This window comes from Hyla sarda, chromosome 4, assembly GCF_029499605.1.
Source record: "Hyla sarda isolate aHylSar1 chromosome 4, aHylSar1.hap1, whole genome shotgun sequence".
Lineage (NCBI taxonomy): Eukaryota > Metazoa > Chordata > Amphibia > Anura > Hylidae > Hyla > Hyla sarda.
This window is the reverse complement of record NC_079192.1, coordinates 20,566,027-20,591,665: the sequence shown is the minus strand read 5'-3', so window position 1 is coordinate 20,591,665 and position 25,639 is coordinate 20,566,027. Positions and strand designations below refer to the sequence as shown.

Here is a 25,639-nt window from a genome sequence, read left to right as displayed (position 1 = left end):
GTTTCCTCCTTCATTCTCGGAATCCTCAGGTCTGATCTTTCAATAGGCAACTGTAACAGACAGTGACAAAGAGCCCAAACCAAAAGCTCAGTAGGCAATCAGAAACATAATCTAACAATCAATCCTAAAGCCCTAAACTGAAGGACCCAGTAGACATGGAAGACACTGCAGAAATCAGAGACATCGGAGACACGCAACTTTCGAGAAAGCTGAGATGGCAGAGTGGTTAAGGCGTTGGACTTGAAATCCAATGGGGTCTCCCCACATAGGTTCAAATCTTGTTCAAAATGCTAGGCTCTATATTTTGAACGATTAAACCTTGCAATTGAAAGTTCAAGCAAAAGAAGTTTTGAGAGCTAAGTAAAACAACACTCATTTTGCAATGGGGTTTTCCCGCACAGGTTCAAATCCTGTTTACAGCGGTGTATTTTATGCGCCGAGGGAGAGGAATCTGGTGAGAGCAAGATTACCCGAACTCAATAGTGAGGGGATGTATAAGTAATGTAAAGAAAGCCTTTCACATCCACCCTCTGGACCTACCCTATCTCTTCCTTCAGGTTAAAATGGTAAGAAATATGTAAAGAGTTATGTGATGACCAAGTGGACAAGAAATCCAATAAGATCCCCCTTTCAAACTTCAAATCCTGTGCTCCGTAGAATATTTCATGGGAATTATCCCAAAAATATATCTCCTAAACTTTATACATGTGAAACCTAAAAAATAACACTGTATGTTTTCCTGACAGCATATCCGTTTCCTCCTTCATTCTCGGAAACCTCAGGTCTGACCTTTCAATAGGCAACTGTAACAAACAGTGACAAAGAGCCCAAACCAAAAGCTCAGTAGGCAATCAGAAACAAAATCCAACAATCAATCCTAAAGCCCTAAACTGAAGGACCCAGTAGACATGGGAGACACTGCAGAAATCAGAGACATCAGAGAAATGCAACTTCCGAGAAAGCTGTGATGGCCGAGTGGTTAAGGCGTTGGACTTGAAATCTAGCGGGGTCTCCCCGCGTAGGTTCAAATCCTGTTCACAGCGCTAGGCTCTATATCTTGAAAGATTAAACCTTGCAATTGAAAGTTCAAGCAAAAGAAGTTTTGAGAGCTAAGTAAAACAACACTCATTTTGCAATGGGGTTTTCCCGCACGGGTTCAAATCCTGTTTACAGCGGTGTATTTTATGCGCCGAGGGAGAGAAATCTGGTGAGAGCAAGATTGCCCAAACTCAATAGTGAGGGGATGTATAAGTAATGTAAAGAAAGCCTTTCACATCCACCCTCTGGACCTACCCTATCTCTTCCTTCAGGTTAAAATGGTAAGAAATATGTAAAGAGTTGCGTGATGGCCAAGTGGACAAGCAATCCAATGAGATCCCCCTTTTAAACTTCAAATCCTGTCCTCCGTAGAATATTTCATGGGAATTTTCCCAGAAATGTATCTCCTAAACTTTATACATATGAAAACTAAAAAATAACACTTTGTGTTTACCTGACAGCATATCCGTTTCCTCCTTCATTCTCGGAAACCTCAGGTCTGACCTTTCAATAGGCAACTGTAACAAACAGTGACAAAGAGCCCAAACCAAAAGCTCAGTAGGCAATCAGAAACAAAATCCAACAATCAATCCTAAAGCTCTAAACTGAAGGACCCAGTAGACATGGGAGACACTGCAGAAATCAGAGACATCAGAGAAATGCAACTTCCGAGAAAGCTGTGATGGCCGAGTGGTTAAGGCGTTGGACTTGAAATCCAACGGGGTCTCCCCGCGTAGGTTCAAATCCTGTTCACAGCGCTAGGCTCTATATCTTGAAAGATTAAACCTTGCAATTGAAAGTTCAAGCAAAAGAAGTTTTGAGAGCTAAGTAAAACAACACTCATTTTGCAATGGGGTTTTCCCGCACAGGTTCAAATTCTGATTACAGCTGTGTATTTTATGCGCCGAGGGAGAGAAATCTGGTGAGAGCAAGATTGCCCGAACTCAATAGTGAGGGGATGTATAAGTAATGTAAAGAAAGCCTTTCACATCCACCCTCTGGACCTACCCTATCTCTTCCTTCAGGTTAAAATGGTAAGAAATATGTAAAGAGTTGCGTGATGGCCAAGTGGACAAGCAATCCAATGAGATCCCCCTTTTAAACTTCAAATCCTGTCCTCCGTAGAATATTTCATGGGAATTTTCCCAGAAATGTATCTCCTAAACTTTATACATATGAAAACTAAAAAATAACACTGTGTGTTTACCTGACAGCATATCCATTTCCTCCTTCATTCTCGGAAACCTCAGGTCTGACCTTTCAATAGGCAACTGTAACAGACAGTGACAAAGAGCCCAAACCAAAAGCTCAGTAGGCAATCAGAAACATAATCCAACAATCAATCCTAAAGCCCTAAACTGAAGGACCCAGTAGACATGGGAGACACTGCAGAAATCAGAGACATCGGAGAAATGAACCTTCTGAGAAAGCTGTGATGGCCGAGTGGTTAAGGCGTTGGACTTGAAATCCAATGGGGTCTCCCCACATAGGTTCAAATCCTGTTCACAGCGCTAGGCTCTATATTTTGAAAGATTAAACCTTGCAATGGAAATTTCAAGCAAAAGAAGTTTTGAGAGCTAAGTAAAACAACACTCATTTTGCAATGGGGTTTTCCCGCACAGGTTCAAATTCTGTTTACAGCTGTGTATTTTATGCGCCGAGGGAGAGAAATCTGGTGAGAGCAAGATTGCCCGAACTCAATAGTGAGGGGATGTATAAGTAATGTAAAGAAAGCCTTTCACTTCCACCCTCTGGACCTGCCCTATCTCTTCCGTCAGGTTAAAATGCTAAGAAATATGTAAAGAGTTATGTGATGGCCAAGTGGACAAGAAATCCAATGAGATCCCCCTTTCAAACTTCAAATCCTGTCCTCCGTAGAATATTTCATGGGAATTATCCCAAAAATATATCTCCTAAACTTTATGCTTATGAAACCTAAAAAATAACACTGTATGTTTACCTGACAGCATATCCGTTTCCTCCTTCATTCTCGGAAACCTCAGGTCTGACCTTTCAATAGGCAACTATAACAGACAGTGACAAAGAGCCCAAACCAAAAGCTCAATAGGCAATCAGAAACATAATCTAACAATCAATCCTAAAGCCCTAAACTGAAGGACCCAGTAGACATGGAAGACACTGCAGAAATCAGAGACATCAGAGAAATGCAACTTCCGAGAAAGCTGTGATGGCCGAGTGGTTAAGGCGTTGGACTTGAAATCCAATGGGGTCTCCCCACATAGGTTCAAATCCTGTTCACAGCGCTAGGCTCTATATTTTGAAAGATTCAACCTTGCAATTGAAAGTTCAAGCAAAAGAAGTTTTGAGAGCTAAGTAAAACAACACTCATTTTGCAATGGGGTTTTCCCGCACAGGTTCAAATTCTGTTTACAGCTGTGTATTTTATGCGCCGAGGGAGAGAAATCTGGTGAGAGCAAGATTGCCCGAACTCAATAGTGAGGGGATGTATAAGTAATGTAAAGAAAGCCTTTCACTTCCACCCTCTGGACCTGCCCTATCTCTTAAGTCAGGTTAAAATGCTAAGAAATATGTAAAGAGTTATGTGATGACCAAGTGGACAAGAAATCCAATAAGATCCCCCTTTCAAACTTCAAATCCTGTGCTCCGTAGAATATTTCATGGAAATTATCCCAAAAATATATCTCCTAAACTTTATACATGTGAAACCTAAAAAATAACACTGTATGTTTTCCTGACAGCATATCCGTTTCCTCCTTCATTCTCGGAAACCTCAGGTCTGACCTTTCAATAGGCAACTGTAACAAACAGTGACAAAGAGCCCAAACCAAAAGCTCAGTAGGCAATCAGAAACATAATCTAACAATCAATCCTAAAGCCCTAAACTGAAGGACCCAGTAGACATGGAAGACACTGCAGAAATCAGAGACATCGGAGAAATGCACCTTCCTAGAAAGCTGTGATGGCCGAGTGGTTAAGGCGTTGGACTCGAAATCAAATGGGGTCTACCCGCATAGGTTCAAAACCTGTTCACAGCGCCAGGCTCTATATTTTGAAAGATTAAACCTTGCAATTGAAAGTTCAAGCAAAAGAAGTTTTGAGAGCTAAGTAAAACAACACTCATTATGCAATGGGGTTTTCCCGCACAGGTTCAAATCCTGTTTAGAGCGGTGTATTTTAAGCGCCGAGGGAGTGAAAACTGGTGAGAGCAAGATTACCCGAACTCAATAGTGAGGGGATGTATAAGTAATGTAAAGAAAGCCTTTCACTTCCACCCTCTGTACCTGCCTTATCTCTTCCTTCTGGTTAAAATAGTAAGAAATATGTAAAGAGTTATGTGATGACCAAGTGGACAAGAAATCCAATGAGATCCCCCTTTCAAACTTCAAATCCTGTCCTCCGTAGATTATTTCATGGGAATTTTCCCAGAAATGTATCTCCTAAACTTTATGCTTATGAAACCTAAAAAATAACACTGTGTGTTTACCTGACAGCATATCCATTTCCTCCTTCATTCTCGGAAACCTCAGGTCTGACCTTTCAATAGGCAACTGTAACAGACAGTGACAAAGAGCCCAAACCAAAAGCTCAGTAGGCAATCAGAAACATAATCTAACAATCAATCCTAAAGCCCTAAACTGAAGGACCCAGTAGACATGGGAGACACTGCAGAAATCAGAGACATCAGAGAAATGACACTTCCGAGAAAGCTGTGATGGCCGAGTGGTTAAGGCGTTTGACTTGAAATCCAATGGGGTCTCCCCACATAGGTTCAAATCCTGTTCACAGCGCTAGGCTCTATATTTTGAAAGATTAAACCTTGCAATTGAAATTTCAAGCAAAAGAAGTTTTGAGAGCTAAGTAAAACAACACTCATTTTGCAATGGGGTTTTCCCGCACAGGTTCAAATTCTGTTTACAGCTGTGTATTTTATGCGCCGAGGGAAAGAAATCTGGTGAGAGCAAGATTGCCCGAACTCAATAGTGAGGGGATGTATAAGTAATGTAAAGAAAGCCTTTCACTTCCACCCTCTGGACCTCTCTTCCATTAGGTTAAAATGTTAAGAAATATGTAAAGAGTTATGTGATGGCCAAGTGGACAAGAAATCAAATGAGATCCCCCTTTCAAACTTCAAATCCTGTCCTCCGTAGAATATTTTATGGGAATTTTCCAAGAAATGTATCTCCTAAACTTTATGCTTATGAAACCTAAAAAATAACACTGTGTGTTTACCTGACAGCATATCCGTTTCCTCCTTCATTCTCGGAATCCTCAGGTCTGACCTTTCAATAGGCAACTGTAACAATGACAAAGAGCCCAAACCAAAAGCTCAGTAGGCAATCAGAAACATAATCCAACAATCAATCCTAAAGCCCTAAACTGAAGGACCCAGTAGACATGGAAGACACTGCAGAAATCAGAGACATCGGAGAAATGCAACGTCCGAGAAAGCTGTGATGGCCGAGTGGTTAAGGCGTTGAATTAAAATCCAATGGAGTCTCCCCCCACAGTTTCAAATCCCGTTCACAGTGCTAGGCTCTATATTTTGAAATATTAAAAATTGCAATTGAAAGTTCAAGCAAAAGAAGTTTTGAGAGCTAAGTAAAACAACACTCATTATGCAATGGGGTTTTCCCGCACAGGTTCAAATCCTGTTTACAGCGGTGTATTTTATGCGCCGAGGGAGAGAAATCTGGTGAGAGCAAGATTGCCCAAACTCAATAGTGAGGGGATGTATAAGTAATGTAAAGAAAGCCTTTCACATCCACCCTCTGGACCTACCCTATCTCTTCCTTCTGGTTAAAATGGTAAGAAATATGTAAAGAGTTATGTGATGACCAAGTGGACAAGAAATCCAATAAGATTCCCCTTTCAAACTTCAAATCCTGTCCTCCGTAGAATATTTCATGGGAATTATCCCAAAAATATATCTCCTAAACTTTATACATATGAAACCTAAAAAATAACACTGTATGTTTTACTGACAGCATATCCGTTTCCTCCTTCATTCTCGGAAACCTCAGGTCTGACCTTTCAATAGGCAACTGTAACAGACAGTGACAAAGAGCCCAAACCAAAAGCTGAGTAGGCAATCAGAAGCAAAATCCAACAATCAATCCTAAAGCCCTAAACTGAAGGACCCAGTAGACATGGGAGACACTGCAGAAATCAGAGACATCAGAGAAATGCAACTGCCGAGAAAGCTGTGATGGCCGAGAGGTTAAGGCGTTGGACTTGAAATCCAATACCCCTGCATAGGTTCAAATCCTGTTCACAGCGCTAGGCTCTATATTTTGAAAGATTAAACCTTGCAATTGAAAGTTCAAGCATAAGAAGTTTTGAGAGCTAAGTAAAACAACACTCATTTTGCAATGGGGTTTTCCCGCACAGGTTCAAATCCTGTTTACAGCGGTGTATTTTATGCGCCGAGGGAGAGAAATCTGGTGAGAGCAAGATTGCCCGAACTCAATATTGAGGGGATGTATAAGTAATGTAAAGAAAGCCTTTCACATCCACCCTCTGGACCTACCCTATCTCTTCCTTCTGGTTAAAATGGTAAGAAATATGTAAAGAGTTGTGTGATGGCCAAGTGGACAAGAAATCCAATGAGATCCCCCTTTCAAACTTCAAATCCTGTCCTCCGTAGAATATTTTATGAGAATTTTCCCAGAAATGTATCTCCTAAACTTTATGCTTATGAAACCTAAAAAATAACACTGTGTGTTTACCTGACAGCATATCCGTTTCCTCCTTCATTCTCGGAAACCTCAGGTCTGACCTTTCAATAGGCAACTGTAACAGACAGTGACAAAGAGCCCAAACCAAAAGCTCAGTAGGCAATCAGAAACATAATCTAACAATCAATCCTAAAGCCCTAAACTGAAGGACCCAGTAGACATGGAAGACACTGCAGAAATCAGAGACATCGGAGACACGCAACTTTCGAGAAAGCTGTGATGGCAGAGTGGTTAAGGCGTTGGACTTGAAATCCAATGGGGTCTCCCCGCATAAGTTCAAAACCTGTTCACAGTGCTAGGCTCTATTTTTTGAAAGATTAAACCTTGCAATTGAAAGTTCAAGCAAAAGAAGTTTTGAGAGCTAAGTAAAACAACACTCATTTTGCAATGGGGTTTTCCCGCACAGGTTCAAATTCTGTTTACAGCTGTGTATTTTATGCGCCGAGGGAGAGAAATCTGGTGAGAGCAAGATTGCCCGAACTCAATAGTGAGGGGATGTATAAGTAATGTAAAGAAAGCCTTTCACTTCCACCCTCTGGACCTGCCCTATCTCTTCCGTCAGGTTAAAATGCTAAGAAATATGTAAAGAGTTATGTGATGGCCAAGTGGACAAGAAATCCAATGAGATCCCCCTTTCAAACTTCAAATCCTGTCCTCCGTAGAATATTTTATGAGAATTTTCCCAGAAATGTATCTCCTAAACTTTATGCTTATGAAACCTAAAAAATAACACTGTGTGTTTACCTGACAGCATATCCGTTTCCTCCTTCATTCTCGGAAACCTCAGGTCTGACCTTTCAATAAGCAACTGTAACAGACAGTGACAAAGAGCCCAAACCAAAAGCTCAGTAGGCAATCAGAAACATAATCTAACAATCAATCCTAAAGCCCTAAACTGAAGGACCCAGTAGACATGGAAGACACTGCAGAAATCAGAGACATCGGAGACACGCAACTTTCGAGAAAGCTGTGATGGCAGAGTGGTTAAGGCGTTGGACTTGAAATCCAATTGGGTCTCCCCGCATAGGTTCAAAACCTGTTCACAGCGCTAGGCTCTATTTTTTGAAAGATTAAACCTTGCAATTGAAAGTTCAAGCAAAAGAAGTTTTGAAAGCTAAGTAAAACAACACTCATTTTGCAATGTGGTTTTCCCGCACAGGTTCAAATCCTGTTTACAGCGGTGTATTTTATGCGCCGTGGGAGAGGAATCTGGTGAGAGCAAGATTGCCCAAACTCAATAGTGAGGGGATGTATAAGTAATGTAAAGAAAGCCTTTCACATCCACCCTCTGGACCTACCCTATCTCTTCCTTCAGGTTAAAATGGTAAGAAATATGTAAAGAGTTGTGTGATGGCCAAGTGGACAAGAAATCCAATGAGATCCCCCTTTCAAACTTCAAATCCTGTCCTCCGTAGAATATTTCATGGGAATTTTCCCAGAAATATATCTCCTAAACTTTATACATTTGAAACCTAAAAAATAACACTGTATGTTTTCCTGACAGCATATTCGTTTCCTCCTTCATTCTCGGAATCCTCAGGTCTGACCTTTCAATAGGCAACTGTAACAATGACAAAGAGCCCAAACCAAAAGCTCAGTAGGCAATCAGAAACATAATCCAACAATCAATCCTAAAGCCCTAAACTGAAGGACCCAGTAGACATGGAAGACACTGCAGAAATCAGAGACATCGGAGAAATGCAACGTCCGAGAAAGCTGTGATGGCCGAGTGGTTAAGGCGTTGAATTAAAATCCAATGGAGTCTCCCCGCACAGTTTCAAATGCCGTTCACAGTGCTAGGCTCTATATTTTGAAATATTAAAAATTGCAATTGAAAGTTCAAGCAAAAGAAGTTTTGAGAGCTAAGTAAAACAACACTCATTATGCAATGGGGTTTTCCCGCACAGGTTCAAATCCTGTTTACATCGGTGTATTTTATGCGCCGAGGGAGAGAAATCTGGTGAGAGCAAGATTGCCCAAACTCAATAGTGAGGGGATGTATAAGTAATGTAAAGAAAGCCTTTCACATCCACCCTCTGGACCTACCCTATCTCTTCCTTCTGGTTAAAATGGTAAGAAATATGTAAAGAGTTATGTGATGACCAAGTGGACAAGAAATCCAATAAGATTCCCCTTTCAAACTTCAAATCCTGTCCTCCGTAGAATATTTCATGGGAATTATCCCAAAAATATATCTCCTAAACTTTATACATATGAAACCTAAAAAATAACACTGTATATTTTACTGACAGCATATCCGTTTCCTCCTTCATTCTCGGAAACCTCAGGTCTGACCTTTCAATAGGCAACTGTAACAGACAGTGACAAACAGCCCAAACCAAAAGCTGAGTAGGCAATCAGAAGCAAAATCCAACAATCAATCCTAAAGCCCTAAACTGAAGGACCCAGTAGACATGGGAGACACTGCAGAAATCAGAGACATCAGAGAAATGCAACTGCCGAGAAAGCTGTGATGGCCGAGAGATTAAGGCGTTGGACTTGAAATCCAATGGGGTCTCCCCGCATAGGTTCAAATCATGTTCACAGCGCTAGGCTCTATATTTTGAAAGATTAAACCTTGCAATTGAAAGTTCAAGCAAAAGAAGTTTTGAGAGCTAAGTAAAACAACACTCATTTTGCAATGGGGTTTTCCCGCACAGGTTCAAATCCTGTTTACAGCGGTGTATTTTATGCGCCGAGGGAGAGAAATCTGGTGAGAGCAAGATTGCCCGAACTCAATATTGAGGGGATGTATAAGTAATGTACAGAAAGCCTTTCACATCCACCCTCTGGACCTACCCTATCTCTTCCTTCTGGTTAAAATGGTAAGAAATATGTAAAGAGTTGTGTGATGGCCAAGTGGACAAGAAATCCAATGAGATCCCCCTTTCAAACTTCAAATCCTGTCCTCCGTAGAATATTTTATGAGAATTTTCCCAGAAATGAATCTCCTAAACTTTATGCTTATGAAACCTAAAAAATAACACTGTGTGTTTACCTGACAGCATATCCGTTTCCTCCTTCATTCTCGGAAACCTCAGGTCTGACCTTTCAATAGGCAACTGTAACAGACAGTGACAAAGAGCCCAAACCAAAAGCTCAGTAGGCAATCAGAAACATAATCTAACAATCAATCCTAAAGCCCTAAACTGAAGGACCCAGTAGACATGGAAGACACTGCAGAAATCAGAGACATCGGAGACACGCAACTTTCGAGAAAGCTGTGATGGCAGAGTGGTTAAGGCGTTGGACTTGAAATCCAATGGGGTCTCCCCGCATAAGTTCAAAACCTGTTCACAGCGCTAGGCTCTATTTTTTGAAAGATTAAACCTTGCAATTGAAAGTTCAAGCAAAAGAAGTTTTGAGAGCTAAGTAAAACAACACTCATTTTGCAATGGGGTTTTCCCGCACAGGTTCAAATCCTATTTACAGCGGTGTATTTTATGCGCCGAGGGAGAGAAATCTGGTGAGAGCAAGATTGCCCGAACTCAATATTGAGGGGATGTATAAGTAATGTAAAGAAAGCCTTTCACATCCACCCTCTGGACCTACCCTATCTCTTCCTTCTGGTTAAAATGGTAAGAAATATGTAAAGAGTTGTGTGATGGCCAAGTGGACAAGAAATCCAATGAGATCCCCCTTTCAAACTTCAAATCCTGTCCTCCGTAGAATATTTTATGAGAATTTTCCCAGAAATGTATCTCCTAAACTTTATGCTTATGAAACCTAAAAAATAACACTGTGTGTTTACCTGACAGCATATCCGTTTCCTCCTTCATTCTCGGAATCCTCAGGTCTGACCTTTCAATAGGCAACTGTAACAGACAGTGACAAAGAGCCCAAACCAAAAGCTCAGTAGGCAATCAGAAACATAATCTAACAATCAATCCTAAAGCCCTAAACTGAAGGACCCAGTAGACATGGAAGACACTGCAGAAATCAGAGACATCGGAGAAACACAAACCCCGAGAAAGCTGTAATGGCCGGGTGGTTAAGGCGTTGGACTTGAAATCCAATGCGGTCTCCCCGCATAGGTTCAAATCCTGTTCACAGCGCTAGGTTCTATATTTTGAAAGATTAAACCTTGCAATTGAAAGTTCAAGCAAAAGAAGTTTTGAGAGCTAAGTAAAACAACACTCATTTTGCAATGGGGTTTCCCCGCACAGGTTCAAATTCTGTTTACAGCTGTGTATTTTATGCGCCGAGGGAGAGAAATCTGGTGAGAGCAAGATTGCCCAAACTCAATAGTGAGGGGATGTATAAGTAATGTAAAGAAAGCCTTTCACATCCACCCTCTGGACCTACCCTATCTTTTCCTTCTGGTTAAAATGGTAAGAAATATGTAAAGAGTTATGTGATGACCAAGTGGACAAGAAATCCAATGAGATCCCCCTTTCAAACTTCAAATCCTGTCCTCCGTAGAATATTTCATGGGAATTTTCCCAGAAATGTATCTCCTAAACTTTATACATATGAAACCTAAAAAATAACACTGTATGTTTTCCTGACAGCATATCCGTTTCCTCCTTCATTCTCGGAAACCTCAGGTCTGACCTTTCAATAGGCAACTGTAACAGACAGTGAAAAAGAGCCCAAACCAAAAGCTCAGTAGGCAATCAGAAACAAAATCCAACAATCAATCCTAAAGCCCTAAACTGAAGGACCCAGTAGACATGGGAGACACTGCAGAAATCAGAGACATCAGAGAAATGCAACTTCAGAGAAAGCTGTGATGGCCGAGTGGTTAAGGCGTTGGACTTGATATCCAATGGGTTTTCCCTGCATAGGTTCAAATCCTGTTCACAGCGCTAAGTTCTATATTTTGAAAGATTAAACCTTGCAATTGAAAGTTCAAGCAAAAGAAGTTTTGAGAGCTAAGTAAAACAACACTCCTTTTGCAATGGGGTTTTCCCGCACAGGTTCAAATTCTGTTTACAGCTGTGTATTTTATGCGCCGAGGGAGAGAAATCTGATGAGAGCAAGATTGCCCGAACTCAATAGTGAGGGAATGTATAAGTAATGTAAAGAAAGCCTTTCACATCCACCCTCTGGACCTACCCTATCTCTTCCTTCAGGTTAAAATGCTAAGAAATATGTAAAGAGTTATGTGATGGCCAAGTGGACAAAAATGCAATGAGATCCCCCTTTCAAACTTTAAATCCTTTCCTCCATAGAATATTTCATGGGAATTATCCCAGAAATATATATCCTAAACTTTATACATTTGAAACCTAAAAAATAACACTGTATGTTTTCCTGACAGCATATTCGTTTCCTCCTTCATTCTCGGAATCCTCAGGTCTGACCTTTCAATAGGCAACTGTAACAGTGACAAAGAGCCCAAACCAAAAGCTCAGTAGGCAATCAGAAACATAATCCAACAATCAATCCTAAAGCCCTAAACTGAAGGAACCAGTAGACATGGAAGACACTGCAGAAATCAGAGACATCGGAGAAACGCAACGTCCGAGAAAGCTGTGATGGCCGAGTGGTTAAGGTGTTGAATTAAAATCCAATGGAGTCTCCCCGCACAGTTTCAAATCCCGTTCACAGTGCTAGGCTCAATATTTTGAAATATTAAAAATTGCAATTGAAAGTTCAAGCAAAAGAAGTTTTGAGAGCTAAGTAAAACAACACTCATTATGCAATGGGGTTTTCCCGCACATGTTCAAATCCTGTTTACAGCGGTGTATTTTATGCGCCGAGGGAGAGAAATCTGGTGAGAGCAAGATTGCCCAAACTCAATAGTGAGGGGATGTATAAGTAATGTAAAGAAAGCCTTTCACATCCACCCTCTGGACCTACCCTATCTCTTCCTTCTGGTTAAAATGGTAAGAAATATGTAAAGAGTTATGTGATGACCAAGTGGACAAGAAATCCAATAAGATCCCCCTTTTCAAACTTCAAATCCTGTCCTCCGTAGAATATTTCATGGGAATTATCCCAAAAATATATCTCCTAAACTTTATACATATGAAACCTAAAAAATAACACTGTATGTTTTACTGACAGCATATCCGTTTCCTCCTTCATTCTCGGAAACCTCAGGTCTGACCTTTCAATAGGCAACTGTAACAGACAGTGACAAAGAGCCCAAACCAAAAGCTGAGTAGGCAATCAGAAGCAAAATCCAACAATCAATCCTAAAGCCCTAAACTGAAGGACCCAGTAGACATGGGAGACACTGCAGAAATCAGAGACATCAGAGAAATGCAACTGCCGAGAAAGCTGTGATGGCCGAGAAGTTAAGGCGTTGGACTTGAAATCCAATGGGGTCTCCCCGCATAAGTTCAAAACCTGTTCACAGCGCTAGGCTCTATTTTTTTGAAAGATTAAACCTTGCAATTGAAAGTTCAAGCAAAAGAAGTTTTGAGAGCTAAGTAAAACAACACTCATTTTGCAATGGGGTTTTCCCGCACAGGTTCAAATCCTATTTACAGCGGTGTATTTTATGCGCCGAGGGAGAGAAATCTGGTGAGAGCAAGATTGCCCGAACTCAATATTGAGGGGATGTATAAGTAATGTAAAGAAAGCCTTTCACATCCACCCTCTGGACCTACCCTATCTCTTCCTTCTGGTTAAAATGGTAAGAAATATGTAAAGAGTTGTGTGATGGCCAAGTGGACAAGAAATCCAATGAGATCCCCCTTTCAAACTTCAAATCCTGTCCTCCGTAGAATATTTTATGAGAATTTTCCCAGAAATGTATCTCCTAAACTTTATGCTTATGAAACCTAAAAAATAACACTGTGTGTTTACCTGACAGCATATCCGTTTCCTCCTTCATTCTCGGAAACCTCAGGTCTGACCTTTCAATAGGCAACTGTAACAGACAGTGACAAAGAGCCCAAACCAAAAGCTCAGTAGGCAATCAGAAACATAATCTAACAATCAATCCTAAAGCCCTAAACTGAAGGACCCAGTAGACATGGAAGACACTGCAGAAATCAGAGACATCGGAGACACGCAACTTTCGAGAAAGCTGTGATGGCAGAGTAGTTAAGGCGTTGGACTTGAAATCCAATGGGGTCTCCCCGCATAAGTTCAAAACCTGTTCACAGCGCTAGGCTCTATTTTTTGAAAGATTAAACCTTGCAATTGAAAGTTCAAGCAAAAGAAGTTTTGAGAGCTAAGTAAAACAACACTCATTTTGCAATGGGGTTTTCCCGCACAGGTTCAAATTCTGTTTACAGCTGTGTATTTTATGCGCCGAGGGAGAGAAATCTGGTGAGAGCAAGATTGCCCGAACTCAATAGTGAGGGGATGTATAAGTAATGTAAAGAAAGCCTTTCACTTACACCCTCTTGACCTGCCCTATCTCTTCCTTCAGGTTAAAATGCTAAGAAATATGTAAAGAGTTATGTGATGGCCAAGTGGACAAGAAATGCAATGAGATCCCCCTTTCAAACTTCAAATCCTTTCCTCCATAGAATATTTCATGGGAATTATCCCAGAAATATATCTCCTAAACTTTATACATATGAAACCTAAAAAATAACACTGTATGTTTTCCTGACAGCATATTCGTTTCCTCCTTCATTCTCGGAAACCTCAGGTCTGACCTTTCAATAGGCAACTGTAACAGACAGTGACAAAGAGCCCAAACCAAAAGCTCAGTAGGCAATCAGAAACAAAATCCAACAATCAATCCTAAAGCCCTAAACTGAAGGACCCAGTAGACATGGGATACACTGCAGAAATCAGAGACATCAGAGAAATGCAACTTCCGAGAAAGCTGTGATGGCCGAGTGGTTAAGGCGTTGGACTTGAAATCCAATGGGGTCTCCCCGCATAGGTTCAAATCCTGTTCACAGCGCTAGGCTCTATATTTTGAAAGATTAAACCTTGCAATTGAAAGTTCAAGCAAAAGAAGTTTTGAGAGCTAAGTAAAACAACACTCATTTTGCAATGGGGTTTTCCCGCACAGGTTGAAATTCTGTTTACAGCTGTGTATTTTATGCGCCGAGGGAGAGAAATCTGGTGAGAGCAAGATTGCCCGAACTCAATAGTGAGGGGATGTATAAGTAATGTAAAGAAAGCCTTTCACATCCACCCTCTGGACCTACCCTATCTCTTCCTTCAGGTTAAAATGGTAAGAAATATGTAAAGAGTTATGTGATGACCAAGTGGACAAGAAATCCAATAAGATCCCCCTTTCAAACTTCAAATCCTGTGCTCTGTAGAATATTTCATGGGAATTATCCCAAAAATATATCTCCTAAACTTTATACATATGAAACCTAAAAAATAACACTGTATGTTTTCCTGACAGCATATCCGTTTCCTCCTTCATTCTCCGAAACCTCAGGTCTGACCTTTCAATAGGCAACTGTAACAGACAGTGACAAAGAGCCCAAACCAAAAGCTCAGTAGGCAATCAGAAACAAAATCCAACAATCAATCCTAAAGCCCTAAACTGAAGGACCCAGTAGACATGGGAGACACTGCAGAAATCAGAGACATCAGAGAAATGGAACTTCCGAGAAAGCTGTGATGGCCGAGTGGTTAAGGCGTTGGACTTGAAATCCAATGGGGTCTCCCCGCATAGGTTCAAATCCTGTTCACAGCGCTAGGCTCTATATTTTGAAAGAGACATCAGAGAAATGCAACTTCAGAGAAAGCTGTGATGGCCGAGTGGTTAAGGCGTTGGACTTGAAATCCAATGGGGTCTCCCCGCATAGGTTCAAATCCTGTTCACAGCGCTAGGCTCTATATTTTGAAAGATTAAACCTTGCAATTGAAAGTTCAAGCAAAAGAAGTTTTGAGAGCTAAGTAAAACAACACTCATTTTGCAATGGGGTTTTCCCGCACAGGTTGAAATTCTGTTTACAGCTGTGTATTTTATGCGCCGAGGGAGAGAAATCTGGTGAGAGCAAGATTGCCCGAACTCAATAGTGAGGGGATGTATAAGTAATGTAAAGAAAGCCTTTCACATCCACCCTCTGGACCTACCCTATCTCTTCCTTCAGGTTAAAATGGTAAGAAATATGTAAAGAGTTGTGTGATGGCCAAGTGGACAAGAAATCCAATGAGATCCCCCTTTCAAACTTCAAATCCTGTCCTCCGTAGAATATTTCATGGGAATTTTCCCAGAAATGTATCTCCTAAACTTTATACATATGAAACTAAAAAATAACACTGTGTGTTTACCTGACAGCATATCCATTTCCTCCTTCATTCTCGGAAACCTCAGGTCTGACCTTTCAATAGGCAACTGTAACAGACAGTGACAAAGAGCCCAAACCAAAAGCTCAGTAGGCAATCAGAAACATAATCCAACAATCAATCCTAAAGCCCTAAACTGAAGGACCCAGTAGACATGGGAGACACTGCAGAAATCAGAGACATCAGAGAAATGACACTTCCGAGAAAGCTGTGATGGCCGAGTGGTTAAGGCGTTTGACTTGAAATCCAATGGGGTCTCCCCACATAGGTTCAAATCCTGTTCACAGCGCTAGGCTCTATATTTTGAAAGATTAAACCTTGCAATTGAAATTTCAAGCAAAAGAAGTTTTGAGAGCTAAGTAAAACAACACTCATTTTGCAATGGGGTTTTCCCGCACAGGTTCAAATTCTGTTTACAGCTGTGTATTTTATGCGCCGAGGGAAAGAAATCTGGTGAGAGCAAGATTGCCCGAACTCAATAGTGAGGGGATGTATAAGTAATGTAAAGAAAGCCTTTCACTTCCACCCTCTGGACCTCTCTTCCATTAGGTTAAAATGTTAAGAAATATGTAAAGAGTTATGTGATGGCCAAGTGGACAAGAAATCAAATGAGATCCCCCTTTCAAACTTCAAATCCTGTCCTCCGTAGAATATTTTATGGGAATTTTCCAAGAAATGTATCTCCTAAACTTTATGCTTATGAAACCTAAAAAATAACACTGTGTGTTTACCTGACAGCATATCCGTTTCCTCCTTCATTCTCGGAATCCTCAGGTCTGACCTTTCAATAGGCAACTGTAACAATGACAAAGAGCCCAAACCAAAAGCTCAGTAGGCAATCAGAAACATAATCCAACAATCAATCCTAAAGCCCTAAACTGAAGGACCCAGTAGACATGGAAGACACTGCAGAAATCAGAGACATCGGAGAAATGCAACGTCCGAGAAAGCTGTGATGGCCGAGTGGTTAAGGCGTTGAATTAAAATCCAATGGAGTCTCCCCCCACAGTTTCAAATCCCGTTCACAGTGCTAGGCTCTATATTTTGAAATATTAAAAATTGCAATTGAAAGTTCAAGCAAAAGAAGTTTTGAGAGCTAAGTAAAACAACACTCATTATGCAATGGGGTTTTCCCGCACAGGTTCAAATCCTGTTTACAGCGGTGTATTTTATGCGCCGAGGGAGAGAAATCTGGTGAGAGCAAGATTGCCCAAACTCAATAGTGAGGGGATGTATAAGTAATGTAAAGAAAGCCTTTCACATCCACCCTCTGGACCTACCCTATCTCTTCCTTCTGGTTAAAATGGTAAGAAATATGTAAAGAGTTATGTGATGACCAAGTGGACAAGAAATCCAATAAGATTCCCCTTTCAAACTTCAAATCCTGTCCTCCGTAGAATATTTCATGGGAATTATCCCAAAAATATATCTCCTAAACTTTATACATATGAAACCTAAAAAATAACACTGTATGTTTTACTGACAGCATATCCGTTTCCTCCTTCATTCTCGGAAACCTCAGGTCTGACCTTTCAATAGGCAACTGTAACAGACAGTGACAAAGAGCCCAAACCAAAAGCTGAGTAGGCAATCAGAAGCAAAATCCAACAATCAATCCTAAAGCCCTAAACTGAAGGACCCAGTAGACATGGGAGACACTGCAGAAATCAGAGACATCAGAGAAATGCAACTGCCGAGAAAGCTGTGATGGCCGAGAGGTTAAGGCGTTGGACTTGAAATCCAATACCCCTGCATAGGTTCAAATCCTGTTCACAGCGCTAGGCTCTATATTTTGAAAGATTAAACCTTGCAATTGAAAGTTCAAGCATAAGAAGTTTTGAGAGCTAAGTAAAACAACACTCATTTTGCAATGGGGTTTTCCCGCACAGGTTCAAATCCTGTTTACAGCGGTGTATTTTATGCGCCGAGGGAGAGAAATCTGGTGAGAGCAAGATTGCCCGAACTCAATATTGAGGGGATGTATAAGTAATGTAAAGAAAGCCTTTCACATCCACCCTCTGGACCTACCCTATCTCTTCCTTCTGGTTAAAATGGTAAGAAATATGTAAAGAGTTGTGTGATGGCCAAGTGGACAAGAAATCCAATGAGATCCCCCTTTCAAACTTCAAATCCTGTCCTCCGTAGAATATTTTATGAGAATTTTCCCAGAAATGTATCTCCTAAACTTTATGCTTATGAAACCTAAAAAATAACACTGTGTGTTTACCTGACAGCATATCCGTTTCCTCCTTCATTCTCGGAAACCTCAGGTCTGACCTTTCAATAGGCAACTGTAACAGACAGTGACAAAGAGCCCAAACCAAAAGCTCAGTAGGCAATCAGAAACATAATCTAACAATCAATCCTAAAGCCCTAAACTGAAGGACCCAGTAGACATGGAAGACACTGCAGAAATCAGAGACATCGGAGACACGCAACTTTCGAGAAAGCTGTGATGGCAGAGTGGTTAAGGCGTTGGACTTGAAAACCAATGGGGTCTCCCCGCATAAGTTCAAAACCTGTTCACAGTGCTAGGCTCTATTTTTTGAAAGATTAAACCTTGCAATTGAAAGTTCAAGCAAAAGAAGTTTTGAGAGCTAAGTAAAACAACACTCATTTTGCAATGGGGTTTTCCCGCACAGGTTCAAATTCTGTTTACAGCTGTGTATTTTATGCGCCGAGGGAGAGAAATCTGGTGAGAGCAAGATTGCCCGAACTCAATAGTGAGGGGATGTATAAGTAATGTAAAGAAAGCCTTTCACTTCCACCCTCTGGACCTGCCCTATCTCTTCCGTCAGGTTAAAATGCTAAGAAATATGTAAAGAGTTATGTGATGGCCAAGTGGACAAGAAATCCAATGAGATCCCCCTTTCAAACTTCAAATCCTGTCCTCCGTAGAATATTTTATGAGAATTTTCCCAGAAATGTATCTCCTAAACTTTATGCTTATGAAACCTAAAAAATAACACTGTGTGTTTACCTGACAGCATATCCGTTTCCTCCTTCATTCTCGGAAACCTCAGGTCTGACCTTTCAATAAGCAACTGTAACAGACAGTGACAAAGAGCCCAAACCAAAAGCTCAGTAGGCAATCAGAAACATAATCTAACAATCAATCCTAAAGCCCTAAACTGAAGGACCCAGTAGACATGGAAGACACTGCAGAAATCAGAGACATCGGAGACACGCAACTTTCGAGAAAGCTGTGATGGCAGAGTGGTTAAGGCGTTGGACTTGAAATCCAATTGGGTCTCCCCGCATAGGTTCAAAACCTGTTCACAGCGCTAGGCTCTATTTTTTGAAAGATTAAACCTTGCAATTGAAAGTTCAAGCAAAAGAAGTTTTGAAAGCTAAGTAAAACAACACTCATTTTGCAATGTGGTTTTCCCGCACAGGTTCAAATCCTGTTTACAGCGGTGTATTTTATGCGCCGTGGGAGAGGAATCTGGTGAGAGCAAGATTGCCCAAACTCAATAGTGAGGGGATGTATAAGTAATGTAAAGAAAGCCTTTCACATCCACCCTCTGGACCTACCCTATCTCTTCCTTCAGGTTAAAATGGTAAGAAATATGTAAAGAGTTGTGTGATGGCCAAGTGGACAAGAAATCCAATGAGATCCCCCTTTCAAACTTCAAATCCTGTCCTCCGTAGAATATTTCATGGGAATTTTCCCAGAAATATATCTCCTAAACTTTATACATTTGAAACCTAAAAAATAACACTGTATGTTTTCCTGACAGCATATTCGTTTCCTCCTTCATTCTCGGAATCCTCAGGTCTGACCTTTCAATAGGCAACTGTAACAATGACAAAGAGCCCAAACCAAAAGCTCAGTAGGCAATCAGAAACATAATCCAACAATCAATCCTAAAGCCCTAAACTGAAGGACCCAGTAGACATGGAAGACACTGCAGAAATCAGAGACATCGGAGAAATGCAACGTCCGAGAAAGCTGTGATGGCCGAGTGGTTAAGGCGTTGAATTAAAATCCAATGGAGTCTCCCCGCACAGTTTCAAATGCCGTTCACAGTGCTAGGCTCTATATTTTGAAATATTAAAAATTGCAATTGAAAGTTCAAGCAAAAGAAGTTTTGAGAGCTAAGTAAAACAACACTCATTATGCAATGGGGTTTTCCCGCACAGGTTCAAATCCTGTTTACATCGGTGTATTTTATGCGCCGAGGGAGAGAAATCTGGTGAGAGCAAGATTGCCCAAACTCAATAGTGAGGGGATGTATAAGTAATGTAAAGAAAGCCTTTCACATCCACCCTCTGGACCTACCCTATCTCTTCCTTCTGGTTAAAATGGTAAGAAATATGTAAAGAGTTATGTGATGACCAAGTGGACAAGAAATCCAATAAGATTCCCCTTTCAAACTTCAAATCCTGTCCTCCGTAGAATATTTCATGGGAATTATCCCAAAAATATATCTCCTAAACTTTATACATATGAAACCTAAAAAATAACACTGTATATTTTACTGACAGCATATCTGTTTCCTCCTTCATTCTCGGAAACCTCAGGTCTGACCTTTCAATAGGCAACTGTAACAGACAGTGACAAACAGCCCAAACCAAAAGCTGAGTAGGCAATCAGAAGCAAAATCCAACAATCAATCCTAAAGCCCTAAACTGAAGGACCCAGTAGACATGGGAGACACTGCAGAAATCAGAGACATCAGAGAAATGCAACTGCCGAGAAAGCTGTGATGGCCGAGAGATTAAGGCGTTGGACTTGAAATCCAATGGGGTCTCCCCGCATAGGTTCAAATCATGTTCACAGCGCTAGGCTCTATATTTTGAAAGATTAAACCTTGCAATTGAAAGTTCAAGCAAAAGAAGTTTTGAGAGCTAAGTAAAACAACACTCATTTTGCAATGGGGTTTTCCCGCACAGGTTCAAATCCTGTTTACAGCGGTGTATTTTATGCGCCGAGGGAGAGAAATCTGGTGAGAGCAAGATTGCCCGAACTCAATATTGAGGGGATGTATAAGTAATGTACAGAAAGCCTTTCACATCCACCCTCTGGACCTACCCTATCTCTTCCTTCTGGTTAAAATGGTAAGAAATATGTAAAGAGTTGTGTGATGGCCAAGTGGACAAGAAATCCAATGAGATCCCCCTTTCAAACTTCAAATCCTGTCCTCCGTAGAATATTTTATGAGAATTTTCCCAGAAATGAATCTCCTAAACTTTATGCTTATGAAACCTAAAAAATAACACTGTGTGTTTACCTGACAGCATATCCGTTTCCTCCTTCATTCTCGGAAACCTCAGGTCTGACCTTTCAATAGGCAACTGTAACAGACAGTGACAAAGAGCCCAAACCAAAAGCTCAGTAGGCAATCAGAAACATAATCTAACAATCAATCCTAAAGCCCTAAACTGAAGGACCCAGTAGACATGGAAGACACTGCAGAAATCAGAGACATCGGAGACACGCAACTTTCGAGAAAGCTGTGATGGCAGAGTGGTTAAGGCGTTGGACTTGAAATCCAATGGGGTCTCCCCGCATAAGTTCAAAACCTGTTCACAGCGCTAGGCTCTATTTTTTGAAAGATTAAACCTTGCAATTGAAAGTTCAAGCAAAAGAAGTTTTGAGAGCTAAGTAAAACAACACTCATTTTGCAATGGGGTTTTCCCGCACAGGTTCAAATCCTATTTACAGCGGTGTATTTTATGCGCCGAGGGAGAGAAATCTGGTGAGAGCAAGATTGCCCGAACTCAATATTGAGGGGATGTATAAGTAATGTAAAGAAAGCCTTTCACATCCACCCTCTGGACCTACCCTATCTCTTCCTTCTGGTTAAAATGGTAAGAAATATGTAAAGAGTTGTGTGATGGCCAAGTGGACAAGAAATCCAATGAGATCCCCCTTTCAAACTTCAAATCCTGTCCTCCGTAGAATATTTTATGAGAATTTTCCCAGAAATGTATCTCCTAAACTTTATGCTTATGAAACCTAAAAAATAACACTGTGTGTTTACCTGACAGCATATCCGTTTCCTCCTTCATTCTCGGAATCCTCAGGTCTGACCTTTCAATAGGCAACTGTAACAGACAGTGACAAAGAGCCCAAACCAAAAGCTCAGTAGGCAATCAGAAACATAATCTAACAATCAATCCTAAAGCCCTAAACTGAAGGACCCAGTAGACATGGAAGACACTGCAGAAATCAGAGACATCGGAGAAACACAAACCCCGAGAAAGCTGTAATGGCCGGGTGGTTAAGGCGTTGGACTTGAAATCCAATGCGGTCTCCCCGCATAGGTTCAAATCCTGTTCACAGCGCTAGGTTCCATATTTTGAAAGATTAAACCTTGCAATTGAAAGTTCAAGCAAAAGAAGTTTTGAGAGCTAAGTAAAACAACACTCATTTTGCAATGGGGTTTCCCCGCACAGGTTCAAATTCTGTTTACAGCTGTGTATTTTATGCGCCGAGGGAGAGAAATCTGGTGAGAGCAAGATTGCCCAAACTCAATAGTGAGGGGATGTATAAGTAATGTAAAGAAAGCCTTTCACATCCACCCTCTGGACCTACCCTATCTTTTCCTTCTGGTTAAAATGGTAAGAAATATGTAAAGAGTTATGTGATGACCAAGTGGACAAGAAATCCAATGAGATCCCCCTTTCAAACTTCAAATCCTGTCCTCCGTAGAATATTTCATGGGAATTTTCCCAGAAATGTATCTCCTAAACTTTATACATATGAAACCTAAAAAATAACACTGTATGTTTTCCTGACAGCATATCCGTTTCCTCCTTCATTCTCGGAAACCTCAGGTCTGACCTTTCAATAGGCAACTGTAACAGACAGTGAAAAAGAGCCCAAACCAAAAGCTCAGTAGGCAATCAGAAACAAAATCCAACAATCAATCCTAAAGCCCTAAACTGAAGGACCCAGTAGACATGGGAGACACTGCAGAAATCAGAGACATCAGAGAAATGCAACTTCAGAGAAAGCTGTGATGGCCGAGTGGTTAAGGCGTTGGACTTGATATCCAATGGGTTTTCCCTGCATAGGTTCAAATCCTGTTCACAGCGCTAAGTTCTATATTTTGAAAGATTAAACCTTGCAATTGAAAGTTCAAGCAAAAGAAGTTTTGAGAGCTAAGTAAAACAACACTCCTTTTGCAATGGGGTTTTCCCGCACAGGTTCAAATTCTGTTTACAGCTGTGTATTTTATGCGCCGAGGGAGAGAAATCTGATGAGAGCAAGATTGCCCGAACTCAATAGTGAGGGAATGTATAAGTAATGTAAAGAAAGCCTTTCACATCCACCCTCTGGACCTACCCTATCTCTTCCTTCAGGTTAAAATGCTAAGAAATATGTAAAGAGTTATGTGATGGCCAAGTGGACAAAAATGCAATGAGATCCCCCTTTCAAACTTTAAATCCTTTCCTCCATAGAATATTTCATGGGAATTATCCCAGAAATATATATCCTAAACTTTATACATTTGAAACCTAAAAAATAACACTGTATGTTTTCCTGACAGCATATTCGTTTCCTCCTTCATTCTCGGAATCCTCAGGTCTGACCTTTCAATAGGCAACTGTAACAGTGACAAAGAGCCCAAACCAAAAGCTCAGTAGGCAATCAGAAACATAATCCAACAATCAATCCTAAAGCCCTAAACTGAAGGAACCAGTAGACATGGAAGACACTGCAGAAATCAGAGACATCGGAGAAACGCAACGTCCGAGAAAGCTGTGATGGCCGAGTGGTTAAGGTGTTGAATTAAAATCCAATGGAGTCTCCCCGCACAGTTTCAAATCCCGTTCACAGTGCTAGGCTCAATATTTTGAAATATTAAAAATTGCAATTGAAAGTTCAAGCAAAAGAAGTTTTGAGAGCTAAGTAAAACAACACTCATTATGCAATGGGGTTTTCCCGCACATGTTCAAATCCTGTTTACAGCGGTGTATTTTATGCGCCGAGGGAGAGAAATCTGGTGAGAGCAAGATTGCCCAAACTCAATAGTGAGGGGATGTATAAGTAATGTAAAGAAAGCCTTTCACATCCACCCTCTGGACCTACCCTATCTCTTCCTTCTGGTTAAAATGGTAAGAAATATGTAAAGAGTTATGTGATGACCAAGTGGACAAGAAATCCAATAAGATCCCCCTTTTCAAACTTCAAATCCTGTCCTCCGTAGAATATTTCATGGGAATTATCCCAAAAATATATCTCCTAAACTTTATACATATGAAACCTAAAAAATAACACTGTATGTTTTCCTGACAGCATATCCGTTTCCTCCTTCATTCTCGGAAACCTCAGGTCTGACCTTTCAATAGGCAACTGTAACAGACAGTGACAAAGAGCCCAAACCAAAAGCTGAGTAGGCAATCAGAAGCAAAATCCAACAATCAATCCTAAAGCCCTAAACTGAAGGACCCAGTAGACATGGGAGACACTGCAGAAATCAGAGACATCAGAGAAATGCAACTGCCGAGAAAGCTGTGATGGCCGAGAAGTTAAGGCGTTGGACTTGAAATCCAATGGGGTCTCCCCGCATAAGTTCAAAACCTGTTCACAGCGCTAGGCTCTATTTTTTTGAAAGATTAAACCTTGCAATTGAAAGTTCAAGCAAAAGAAGTTTTGAGAGCTAAGTAAAACAACACTCATTTTGCAATGGGGTTTTCCCGCACAGGTTCAAATCCTATTTACAGCGGTGTATTTTATGCGCCGAGGGAGAGAAATCTGGTGAGAGCAAGATTGCCCGAACTCAATATTGAGGGGATGTATAAGTAATGTAAAGAAAGCCTTTCACATCCACCCTCTGGACCTACCCTATCTCTTCCTTCTGGTTAAAATGGTAAGAAATATGTAAAGAGTTGTGTGATGGCCAAGTGGACAAGAAATCCAATGAGATCCCCCTTTCAAACTTCAAATCCTGTCCTCCGTAGAATATTTTATGAGAATTTTCCCAGAAATGTATCTCCTAAACTTTATGCTTATGAAACCTAAAAAATAACACTGTGTGTTTACCTGACAGCATATCCGTTTCCTCCTTCATTCTCGGAAACCTCAGGTCTGACCTTTCAATAGGCAACTGTAACAGACAGTGACAAAGAGCCCAAACCAAAAGCTCAGTAGGCAATCAGAAACATAATCTAACAATCAATCCTAAAGCCCTAAACTGAAGGACCCAGTAGACATGGAAGACACTGCAGAAATCAGAGACATCGGAGACACGCAACTTTCGAGAAAGCTGTGATGGCAGAGTAGTTAAGGCGTTGGACTTGAAATCCAATGGGGTCTCCCCGCATAAGTTCAAAACCTGTTCACAGCGCTAGGCTCTATTTTTTGAAAGATTAAACCTTGCAATTGAAAGTTCAAGCAAAAGAAGTTTTGAGAGCTAAGTAAAACAACACTCATTTTGCAATGGGGTTTTCCCGCACAGGTTCAAATTCTGTTTACAGCTGTGTATTTTATGCGCCGAGGGAGAGAAATCTGGTGAGAGCAAGATTGCCCGAACTCAATAGTGAGGGGATGTATAAGTAATGTAAAGAAAGCCTTTCACTTACACCCTCTTGACCTGCCCTATCTCTTCCTTCAGGTTAAAATGCTAAGAAATATGTAAAGAGTTATGTGATGGCCAAGTGGACAAGAAATGCAATGAGATCCCCCTTTCAAACTTCAAATCCTTTCCTCCATAGAATATTTCATGGGAATTATCCCAGAAATATATCTCCTAAACTTTATACATATG

General features: G+C 40.9%; 32 non-coding genes across 32 annotated transcripts; all 32 read left to right on the top strand.

Annotated features, from left to right (window-relative positions):
* The first annotated feature begins 961 nt into the window (after positions 1-961).
* On the top strand, positions 962-1,043 carry TRNAS-UGA (transfer RNA serine (anticodon UGA)). Its single transcript has one exon. It is a non-coding gene; the product is annotated as a tRNA-Ser (tRNA).
* A 671-nt stretch (positions 1,044-1,714) lies between these two features.
* Positions 1,715-1,796, top strand: TRNAS-UGA (transfer RNA serine (anticodon UGA)). The gene has a single exon. It is a non-coding gene; the product is annotated as a tRNA-Ser (tRNA).
* A 671-nt stretch (positions 1,797-2,467) lies between these two features.
* On the top strand, positions 2,468-2,549 carry TRNAS-UGA (transfer RNA serine (anticodon UGA)). Its single transcript has one exon. It is a non-coding gene; the product is annotated as a tRNA-Ser (tRNA).
* A 671-nt stretch (positions 2,550-3,220) lies between these two features.
* Positions 3,221-3,302, top strand: TRNAS-UGA (transfer RNA serine (anticodon UGA)). The gene has a single exon. It is a non-coding gene; the product is annotated as a tRNA-Ser (tRNA).
* Positions 3,303-3,973: 671 nt separating this feature from the next.
* Positions 3,974-4,055, top strand: TRNAS-CGA (transfer RNA serine (anticodon CGA)). Its single transcript has one exon. It is a non-coding gene; the product is annotated as a tRNA-Ser (tRNA).
* A 671-nt stretch (positions 4,056-4,726) lies between these two features.
* On the top strand, positions 4,727-4,808 carry TRNAS-UGA (transfer RNA serine (anticodon UGA)). The gene has a single exon. It is a non-coding gene; the product is annotated as a tRNA-Ser (tRNA).
* A 660-nt stretch (positions 4,809-5,468) lies between these two features.
* Positions 5,469-5,681, top strand: TRNAF-AAA (transfer RNA phenylalanine (anticodon AAA)). Its single transcript has 2 exons — positions 5,469-5,505; positions 5,637-5,681. It is a non-coding gene; the product is annotated as a tRNA-Phe (tRNA).
* A 539-nt stretch (positions 5,682-6,220) lies between these two features.
* On the top strand, positions 6,221-6,297 carry TRNAS-UGA (transfer RNA serine (anticodon UGA)). The gene has a single exon. It is a non-coding gene; the product is annotated as a tRNA-Ser (tRNA).
* A 671-nt stretch (positions 6,298-6,968) lies between these two features.
* TRNAS-UGA (transfer RNA serine (anticodon UGA)) lies at positions 6,969-7,050 on the top strand. Its single transcript has one exon. It is a non-coding gene; the product is annotated as a tRNA-Ser (tRNA).
* A 671-nt stretch (positions 7,051-7,721) lies between these two features.
* TRNAS-UGA (transfer RNA serine (anticodon UGA)) lies at positions 7,722-7,803 on the top strand. Its single transcript has one exon. It is a non-coding gene; the product is annotated as a tRNA-Ser (tRNA).
* A 667-nt stretch (positions 7,804-8,470) lies between these two features.
* Positions 8,471-8,683, top strand: TRNAF-AAA (transfer RNA phenylalanine (anticodon AAA)). The gene is made up of 2 exons: positions 8,471-8,507; positions 8,639-8,683. It is a non-coding gene; the product is annotated as a tRNA-Phe (tRNA).
* A 539-nt stretch (positions 8,684-9,222) lies between these two features.
* Positions 9,223-9,304, top strand: TRNAS-UGA (transfer RNA serine (anticodon UGA)). Its single transcript has one exon. It is a non-coding gene; the product is annotated as a tRNA-Ser (tRNA).
* A 671-nt stretch (positions 9,305-9,975) lies between these two features.
* Positions 9,976-10,057, top strand: TRNAS-UGA (transfer RNA serine (anticodon UGA)). The gene has a single exon. It is a non-coding gene; the product is annotated as a tRNA-Ser (tRNA).
* A 671-nt stretch (positions 10,058-10,728) lies between these two features.
* TRNAS-UGA (transfer RNA serine (anticodon UGA)) lies at positions 10,729-10,810 on the top strand. Its single transcript has one exon. It is a non-coding gene; the product is annotated as a tRNA-Ser (tRNA).
* A 671-nt stretch (positions 10,811-11,481) lies between these two features.
* On the top strand, positions 11,482-11,563 carry TRNAS-UGA (transfer RNA serine (anticodon UGA)). The gene has a single exon. It is a non-coding gene; the product is annotated as a tRNA-Ser (tRNA).
* A 1,419-nt stretch (positions 11,564-12,982) lies between these two features.
* On the top strand, positions 12,983-13,064 carry TRNAS-UGA (transfer RNA serine (anticodon UGA)). Its single transcript has one exon. It is a non-coding gene; the product is annotated as a tRNA-Ser (tRNA).
* A 672-nt stretch (positions 13,065-13,736) lies between these two features.
* Positions 13,737-13,818, top strand: TRNAS-UGA (transfer RNA serine (anticodon UGA)). Its single transcript has one exon. It is a non-coding gene; the product is annotated as a tRNA-Ser (tRNA).
* Positions 13,819-14,489: 671 nt separating this feature from the next.
* Positions 14,490-14,571, top strand: TRNAS-UGA (transfer RNA serine (anticodon UGA)). The gene has a single exon. It is a non-coding gene; the product is annotated as a tRNA-Ser (tRNA).
* A 671-nt stretch (positions 14,572-15,242) lies between these two features.
* Positions 15,243-15,324, top strand: TRNAS-UGA (transfer RNA serine (anticodon UGA)). The gene has a single exon. It is a non-coding gene; the product is annotated as a tRNA-Ser (tRNA).
* Positions 15,325-15,375: 51 nt separating this feature from the next.
* Positions 15,376-15,457, top strand: TRNAS-UGA (transfer RNA serine (anticodon UGA)). The gene has a single exon. It is a non-coding gene; the product is annotated as a tRNA-Ser (tRNA).
* A 670-nt stretch (positions 15,458-16,127) lies between these two features.
* TRNAS-UGA (transfer RNA serine (anticodon UGA)) lies at positions 16,128-16,209 on the top strand. The gene has a single exon. It is a non-coding gene; the product is annotated as a tRNA-Ser (tRNA).
* A 660-nt stretch (positions 16,210-16,869) lies between these two features.
* On the top strand, positions 16,870-17,082 carry TRNAF-AAA (transfer RNA phenylalanine (anticodon AAA)). The gene is made up of 2 exons: positions 16,870-16,906; positions 17,038-17,082. It is a non-coding gene; the product is annotated as a tRNA-Phe (tRNA).
* A 539-nt stretch (positions 17,083-17,621) lies between these two features.
* TRNAS-UGA (transfer RNA serine (anticodon UGA)) lies at positions 17,622-17,698 on the top strand. The gene has a single exon. It is a non-coding gene; the product is annotated as a tRNA-Ser (tRNA).
* Positions 17,699-18,369: 671 nt separating this feature from the next.
* Positions 18,370-18,451, top strand: TRNAS-UGA (transfer RNA serine (anticodon UGA)). The gene has a single exon. It is a non-coding gene; the product is annotated as a tRNA-Ser (tRNA).
* A 671-nt stretch (positions 18,452-19,122) lies between these two features.
* Positions 19,123-19,204, top strand: TRNAS-UGA (transfer RNA serine (anticodon UGA)). Its single transcript has one exon. It is a non-coding gene; the product is annotated as a tRNA-Ser (tRNA).
* A 667-nt stretch (positions 19,205-19,871) lies between these two features.
* On the top strand, positions 19,872-20,084 carry TRNAF-AAA (transfer RNA phenylalanine (anticodon AAA)). The gene is made up of 2 exons: positions 19,872-19,908; positions 20,040-20,084. It is a non-coding gene; the product is annotated as a tRNA-Phe (tRNA).
* A 539-nt stretch (positions 20,085-20,623) lies between these two features.
* On the top strand, positions 20,624-20,705 carry TRNAS-UGA (transfer RNA serine (anticodon UGA)). Its single transcript has one exon. It is a non-coding gene; the product is annotated as a tRNA-Ser (tRNA).
* A 671-nt stretch (positions 20,706-21,376) lies between these two features.
* TRNAS-UGA (transfer RNA serine (anticodon UGA)) lies at positions 21,377-21,458 on the top strand. The gene has a single exon. It is a non-coding gene; the product is annotated as a tRNA-Ser (tRNA).
* A 671-nt stretch (positions 21,459-22,129) lies between these two features.
* TRNAS-UGA (transfer RNA serine (anticodon UGA)) lies at positions 22,130-22,211 on the top strand. Its single transcript has one exon. It is a non-coding gene; the product is annotated as a tRNA-Ser (tRNA).
* A 671-nt stretch (positions 22,212-22,882) lies between these two features.
* On the top strand, positions 22,883-22,964 carry TRNAS-UGA (transfer RNA serine (anticodon UGA)). Its single transcript has one exon. It is a non-coding gene; the product is annotated as a tRNA-Ser (tRNA).
* A 1,419-nt stretch (positions 22,965-24,383) lies between these two features.
* TRNAS-UGA (transfer RNA serine (anticodon UGA)) lies at positions 24,384-24,465 on the top strand. The gene has a single exon. It is a non-coding gene; the product is annotated as a tRNA-Ser (tRNA).
* A 672-nt stretch (positions 24,466-25,137) lies between these two features.
* TRNAS-UGA (transfer RNA serine (anticodon UGA)) lies at positions 25,138-25,219 on the top strand. The gene has a single exon. It is a non-coding gene; the product is annotated as a tRNA-Ser (tRNA).
* The last annotated feature ends 420 nt before the right edge of the window (positions 25,220-25,639 follow it).